Here is a 7,227-nt window from a genome sequence, read left to right as displayed (position 1 = left end):
GGCAAAACCACCGTCCACGGCAATCCTGTCTCCTGGCAAAGTTTCCCAAGCTGAGCCTTTAATGTCCTATTCATTCTTTCCACTTTTCCAGAAGATTGGGGTCTATATGCACAATGTAACTTCCATTTTATGCCCAAAATTCTACATAATCCTTGCACGGCCTGTTGAATATATGCTGGGCCATTATCTGATCCAATTTCCAAGGGTATGCCAAATCTGGGAATAACATCTTTCATTAGAGCTCTTGAAACCTCCACAGCCTTCTCAGTCTTTGTAGAGTACGCCTCTACCCATCCTGTGTATGTGTCCACGAACACCAGTAAATATTTGTATCCTTTGTATGGGGGCATTTCTGTAAAGTCTGACTAAAGCTTCAAAGGGTACCCCACCCACATGTTGGACTCCTGGTGGCTTGAGGGGTCCTTCTCTGGGGTTATTTTTGATACATGTCCAGCATCTTCGGGCTGCTGCTGCCGTTAGGCTATGTAATCCATCGATATACAACTGTCGTCCTAGCAGATTTGCCAATGCCATTTTTCCTAAATGTGTGTTTTGGTGCATGTGTTGGACTATGTGCCATGCCAAGTCCTTAGGGACGTAGACACGGGCGTCTGGCATCACTATGAGTTCTCCTGACCACTGACCCTTCTCCTTTAAGGCCCATTCTTCTTCCTCTGGTGTATATGTAACGTTATGTTCAGTTAATTCTACCTGTAGGGCCATTACCTGATGTTCAATATGGGGCAGCCTAGCTGCCTCTTTGGCTGCCAGATCAGCCTGCCTATTTCCTTGCACTACGGGATCGTCTCCACGTTGGTGCCCTTTACAATGCATCACAGCCACCTGCCTTGGCTTCCAAACCGCCTCCAGGAGATCCACAATCTCTCCGGCATGTTTCACGCACTTTCCTCCAGACGTGAGGAGCCCGCGCTCCTTGTACAGTGCTCCGTGTGCGTGGAGGGTAGTGAAGGCATATTTTGAGTCTGTGTAGATGTTAACCCGCTTTCCGCTTGACAATTCCAACGCTCGGGTCAGGGCAATCAATTCGGCCTTCTGGGCAGAAGTCCCCGGGGGCAGTGACCCTGCTTCCAGCGTCTCTCCCCCCCACCGGACCACCGCATAACCCGAGTGTCTTTGACTATTTTCCATAAAGGAGCTTCCATCTGTGAACAGGGTGTCGTCCACCTTCGTCAGTGGCACATCCTTCAAGTCCGGTCGACTGGAGAATACCTCGTCCATCACCTGGGCACACTGATGGATCGTGGTGTCTCCTGGAGTCGGGAGCAGGGTGGCCGGATTCAGAGTGGAGCAAGTCTCCAGGGTCACCAGTGGGTTGTCACACAGCAATCACTCGTATTTCATTAACCTCTCACTTGTGAGCCAGCGCGGTCCCTTAGTGTCTAACAGCGCCTTAACGCTATGGGGCACCTTAACTGTCAGTGGCTGTCCTAGGGTCAATTTATTCGCTTCTTTGATTAAATCTACTGATGCTGCCACAGCCCTCAGGCAAGGTGGCAATCCACGAGCCACTGTGTCCAATTGCTTTGACAAGTAGGCGACCGGCCTTTGCCATGAACCTAGTGGTTGGGTCAATACTCCAACCGCTGTTCCTTCCCGCTCTGCAGTGAACAGAGTGAATGGTTTTTCCAAATCGGGCAGTCCTAATGCTGGAGATGACATCAGTGCTTCTTTTAATGCCTTAAACGCCTGTTGACATTCTTCTGTCCACTCAAACGGATCTTCTCTTCCACCTCTTGTAGCCTGGTACAGCGGCTTAGCCAACACGGCGTAGTTGGGGATCCACTGTCTGCAATATCCTGCTGATCCCAAAAATTCCCGCACCTGTCGCCGGGTACTGGGAGTGGGAATGGCGCAAATAACTTCCTTTCTTTCAGCTCCTAACATCTTCTTTCCTTCGGTCAGATGGAACCCCAAATATTTCACCGTGGGACAGCACAACTGGGCCTTTTTCCTTGACACTTTGTAACCCTTCTCTTCCAATTCCTTGAGTAACCTCAAAGTATGCTCTTTACAGCCCCCTAGTGTCCGGCAAGCAAGAAGCAGGTCATCTACATATTGAAGCCAAATTCCCTCTTCTTTAGGTATTACAAAATCTTGCAAGTCTTTGGCCAGGGCTTGACCAAAAATGGTCGGGCTGTTCTGGAACCCCTGAGGAAGGCGTGTCCAAACATACTGGGTCCTTTGTCCTGACTGCTGAGATTCCCATTGGAAAGCAAAGATCGGTTGGGATACAGGGGCCAATCGAATGCAAAAGAATGCATCCTTTAAATCCAATACAGTAAACCATTTGGCAAATGCTGGTACTAGACTCATCATGATGTATGGATTAGGCACTACTGGGGTTAGGGGAACGGTGGCTTGATTCATAGCCCGCAAATCTTGAACTGGGCGATATTCTCCTTGTCCTCCAGGTTTCTTGACTGGGAGCAGGGGCGTATTCCACGGGGAACTACATGGTACCAATATCCCATGCTGCAGAAGTCGCTCTAGATGCTTTCTGATCCCCTGCACCGCCTCTCAACTGACGGGATACTGTGGCTTACATATGGGTCCCATTCCTCTTTTCACTTCCACCACCACCGGTGGAACATATTTAGCTAATCCTGGAGGATTATCTTCTGCCCATACTAAAGGAGTCTCATGCCATGGCCACTGTATTTCTTCAGTAAAAATCCTAACTTGAAACAGTCTCCATTCCTCTTCCATAGGAAATGATATTTCCATTTGTCCATTCTTCATGAACTGGAGTTGTGCTTGTAATTTTGATAAAATGTCCCTTCCCAACAAAGGGACTGGGCAGTCTGGAAGATATAACATCTTATGCTTGACCTGATGTCTGGCCAGATTGCAGGTGCTTTCCTTGAGGAAGGGGCACTTCTGGGTCTTCCCAGACACCCCTATTACTTTCGTAGTTTCCCGAGTTGGTGGACTAATTTTTGTATTTACTACTGAATTTTCGGCACCCGTGTCCACTAAAAAGTCCAATTGTTGGTCCCCGATTTCAAGTGTGACCATCGGCTCCCCGGGGTCCAACAAAACAAGAGCCTGGCTTCCTCATTCCTCTCCTTCATCCATATCTTCCCATTCTTCTTCCATCACAGCTGCTGCAGCTATCACCTCTCTCGCAGGAAAAGGTACGTAGTTTCCACGTCCTCTTCCCCTTCCTGGGTTTCTTCCTCTCTCAGGCCTTCCTCTTCCTCTCGGTCCTTCCTGACTTCCTTCTTTTCCTTCTGGGCATTCACCTTTCCAGTGTCCAAACTTCTTACATTTAGCACATTGGTCTCGACCTAACCTCCGAGGGGGCCCTCTTCTTCCTCCTTGTCCCCCTCTGACATATCCTCCTCTTCCTCTCTGTCCACTTGCACTCTGTTCCATCATGGTAACTAATGCTTGGTATCCCTGCTTCTTCTTCCTGTCCTTCTTCTCCTCTTCTACCTGGTCCCTTGCCATATAAACCTGATCTGCGAGTGCCAACAATTCATTCATAGTCTTTCCTAAAAATCCTGGTTGATTTTGAATCTTTCTCCGGATGTCAGGAGCCGCCTGACTGATAAAAGACTGTTGAATCGCCCTCCTACCGTTTTCATCCTCCAAATTATACGGGCTATACTTTCTGTATGCTGCCTCCAGCCTTTCCAAAAAGGCTGTTGGTGACTCAGATTTTTCCTGTACCACTCCCTGAATTTTTATAATGTTGACGGGTCGCGGCGGGCCCCTCTTTACCGCTTCTACCAATATACGCTGGAATCCTTTCAGTCTCTGCAAATGTCCTTGTTGCACGGTGTCCCATTGGGGATCTATTTCCACAGGAAACCTCTGTGCTCCCCACTCGGCTGCATCATCATCTTGTGGGGCCCCAATCTGGGCTATGGCTACCCCATTATTCAACACTGCTCTTCTCTCTTCTGATGTGAACAACATATTCAACAATTGTCTGCAATCTTGCCAGGTGGGATTATGGGTTGCCATAATCCCTTCCAATAGCTTAGCCATAGTTTGGGGTTCTTCACTATAAGGTGGAGTATTATTCTTCCAATTCAGAAGATCACTACTACTGAAAGGCACTGCCTGGTATGTTTGGACTATCTCATTCCTGTTGTTCATCACAGGCACCGTCCTCAAGGGCATCTGGAGGGCCGGTCCGGTCGGTGAATCACTGGGCCACACCGGAGCCCCATGTCTCCGGGTTTGTGCCGGAGAAGCATCACTGGGCATCCGTTGTGACTTCTTCTTTTCCTTTGTTTCCTCCTGATATTTTTCTAGGCTAGGATAGTGTTTCTTGGCCGCTTCGGTTGACTCTGGAGAGTAGGGTGGGGGTCTCGTTCCTAGTGTAGGTGCACCGGGGACTGTTCCCTGGGGTGGGGGCGGTGGCAAGGGTGGCGGCAATAATTCCTGTTGTCTGGCCTGTACACTCAACTGTAAATCTGGGTAGTCCTCCTCGTTGGATTGGAAAACTTCCTTCTTTTTCCCTTCCTTCTTCACCACCATACATTTGCCATTCTTGCACTGTCGAACCCAATCTGGATCTTCTCTAACTACCCGTTCCCAGGTAGCAATATAGACCCACTGGTTCGGATGATTCACAGCACAATATTCTTCCACTGATCGGATCAGTTTCAGATCCCACGTCCCTTCTCCTCGCCAACCTAACCCAAACTCTGGCCATTCTCCCTGACACAAATTCCTCAGTCTATAATCTCTCAGGTCCCTTGGATTGCCTGCTACGGCTCGGGTGGCAAAAGAGCCAAAATTATCTAAGATGCATTGTAAGGGAGTGGAACTCTTTGAGTTTTTCCCTCCCATCCTGCCTAATAGAGGGGACTGCCTTGGCCTGGGCACCCGGACACTCAATGGTATGCGTCAGGAATCACAAGACAGAGCCCCTTTCTACCTCCCTGGGAACCTTTGTGTGTCCCTCCCGGCGCCGGTGTTCCCTAGTGTCTTACTTGACCATTATACTTGCCAGATTTCTGTAGACGTCGGACCAACCTTCGCCCCTGGACTTTTCCCTGGATCCTTTTCCTCCTGGCTGGTTTCTATGGAACCTCGCTGGTGTTGCAGCTCCCTCTGTCGGTCGGCGTTGGCTGCAGAGACAAACACCGCAGCCGGTCTTAGGATGTTCAGGGGCCCCTTCCTCGTCTCACGGTAGTTGTCTCCGGCCCCCGCCGCCGAGTCGGGGCCGTCCCGTCAACGGGATCCGCCTCCACCTCCCTGGCCCGTCTTACAGGATATCACGTCGGGGTCACCAGAAAATGTAGCGGAACCTTTGTGCTACGGTCCATGCGAGCGCAGTGGGAGGAATTGAAGACGGACAACTGGAGTCTTTCCAAGAAAAACAGTTTATTGGCAAGCGGCCGCTGGGGTTCCCCCTAGCACAACACGGTGCTTCCCAAGGGAGAACCTGTGATGAACCATGGGCCTTGTAGTCCTGCTCAGGACATTGTAATCCCTGATGAAGATGAAAACTTGGGTTTTTTACCTTCCCAGTCTGAACTGGATTCCTCTCAGCCAGATCTTTCCCAGGCAGATCTGGAAACCTTGCACCTGCAAGAAAGTTGTGCCCCAGAAGTATGTCAAACAACCCCAGAGCCTACTTCTCCCGTGTTCTTGCGCCGGGAGTTTTGTAAACAACAGAGAAGTTTGGATTCAGCTTCGCGCAGGAGTGCGAGGATAGCAGCTAAGAATGTTGCCAATTAACATTGGTTCTCGTGAGAATCTTTAAGGAGTTTAACATCTGGTCTCAGAGTTTAGCTTTCGTTTCTGATTCCCAGAGAACCGCTTTGGTGAGAAAGTTGGACTCTATATAGGTGTTTTGCCCGCGTAGCAACTTCGCGGAGTCAATTCGTCAGCCTACGGAGCGAGTTGTGTCTGGACAGCGCGCTCCGATTCAAGCCTCGCTTCAGCTCAAGCCTTGCCTTGCTATCCAGCCTTCGCCTTGCTTCCCAGCCTTTGTTTACCTACGGACTTTGCCTTGTTTCCCAGGACTAATCCTTGCCTTGCTTCACGGATTTTACCAAGTTATTTCACGGACCTTGTTCTTGTTCTTAGTTACCTTGTTCCACGTTTTAAGCCTTGTTTCAAGTATCAAGTTATTTCCTAGCCACGCTCAAGTTTTATGGACTAAAGGACCTTGTCATCTCCCCTCATTTTGCTTGGCAAAGTGAGTGTTTCGGTTATTGGATTACAACTTTGGACCTTAATATTTCTTATTGGACATTGCTTTTTTGGACTAATTCTGACCTTTCCTGAAGGGTCTAATTCTGGACTATTTTCTATACTTGTTTTTATTAACTTTATATATTCCTTCAATAAAGATATTAGTTAGATTCTGGCCTCTGTGTATGGTTATTGGTGCCTCTGCCGCCTGGGTCGTGACAGTTTGACTCCGCCACCCATAAGCACCAACTAACCGAGGCCAGGATGTCTACCGGAGCCGCGCCGGCTGGACAGCCGCTCAGCTACACCATCAGCAAGGACGAAGTGGACCGCATCCGTGACAGACTCAACGCGCAGGATGGAGAAATAAAAGGGTTGAGGGAGCGCGGAGTTCGCCTCCCGGCCATGGCGTTGCCTACCAAGTTTTCTGGAGAAGCTGCTAAGGTTCATGTTTTCCGCCGCCAATGTCAAGCTTATCTAGAGGCCCGTGATGCCGAGTTTCCCCAAGAAGACATCAAGGTGGCGTGGGTCTACAGTCTTCTAGACGGACCAGCGGCTAGCTGGGCGACGGCCCTGTTTGATCAAGCCTCCCCCCACCTAAGTTCAGCGCAACGCTTCTTGGATCACCTTAAGGAGACCTGGGGAATCGAGGATAATTTGGAGGCAGCCGGTCACAAACTCCGGCGCCTCCTTCAAGGAGACAGACCCATGTCTCAGTACATAGCCGAGTTCCGCGTGCTGGCCCACAACACCGGCTGGAACGATGTAGCCCTCAGAGGACAATTTCGGGAGGGTCTCAACATTGAAATGCTGGAAGAAATCTCCAAGGTGGATCCTCCCCAGACCCTCGAGGCACTCATTGATCAATGTTTACGGGCTGAAGTCATGATTGCCAACAGGAAACAATGGGTTCGAGGCCAGGGCGGTAGAGCCGGGGCAAAACCCCCCGCTCCCGCCAGTGTTCAGCCACGTCCGGTGTGGAGACCCCCGCCGCCAACCCCATACCCCAGAGGAGGCGAGGAGGTGCCGATGCAGTTGGGCAATGTGCGT

Source organism: Anolis carolinensis, chromosome 4, assembly GCF_035594765.1.
Source record: "Anolis carolinensis isolate JA03-04 chromosome 4, rAnoCar3.1.pri, whole genome shotgun sequence".
In the NCBI taxonomy this organism is placed as follows: Eukaryota; Metazoa; Chordata; class Lepidosauria; order Squamata; family Dactyloidae; genus Anolis; species Anolis carolinensis.
This window is presented reverse-complemented; position numbering follows the sequence as displayed.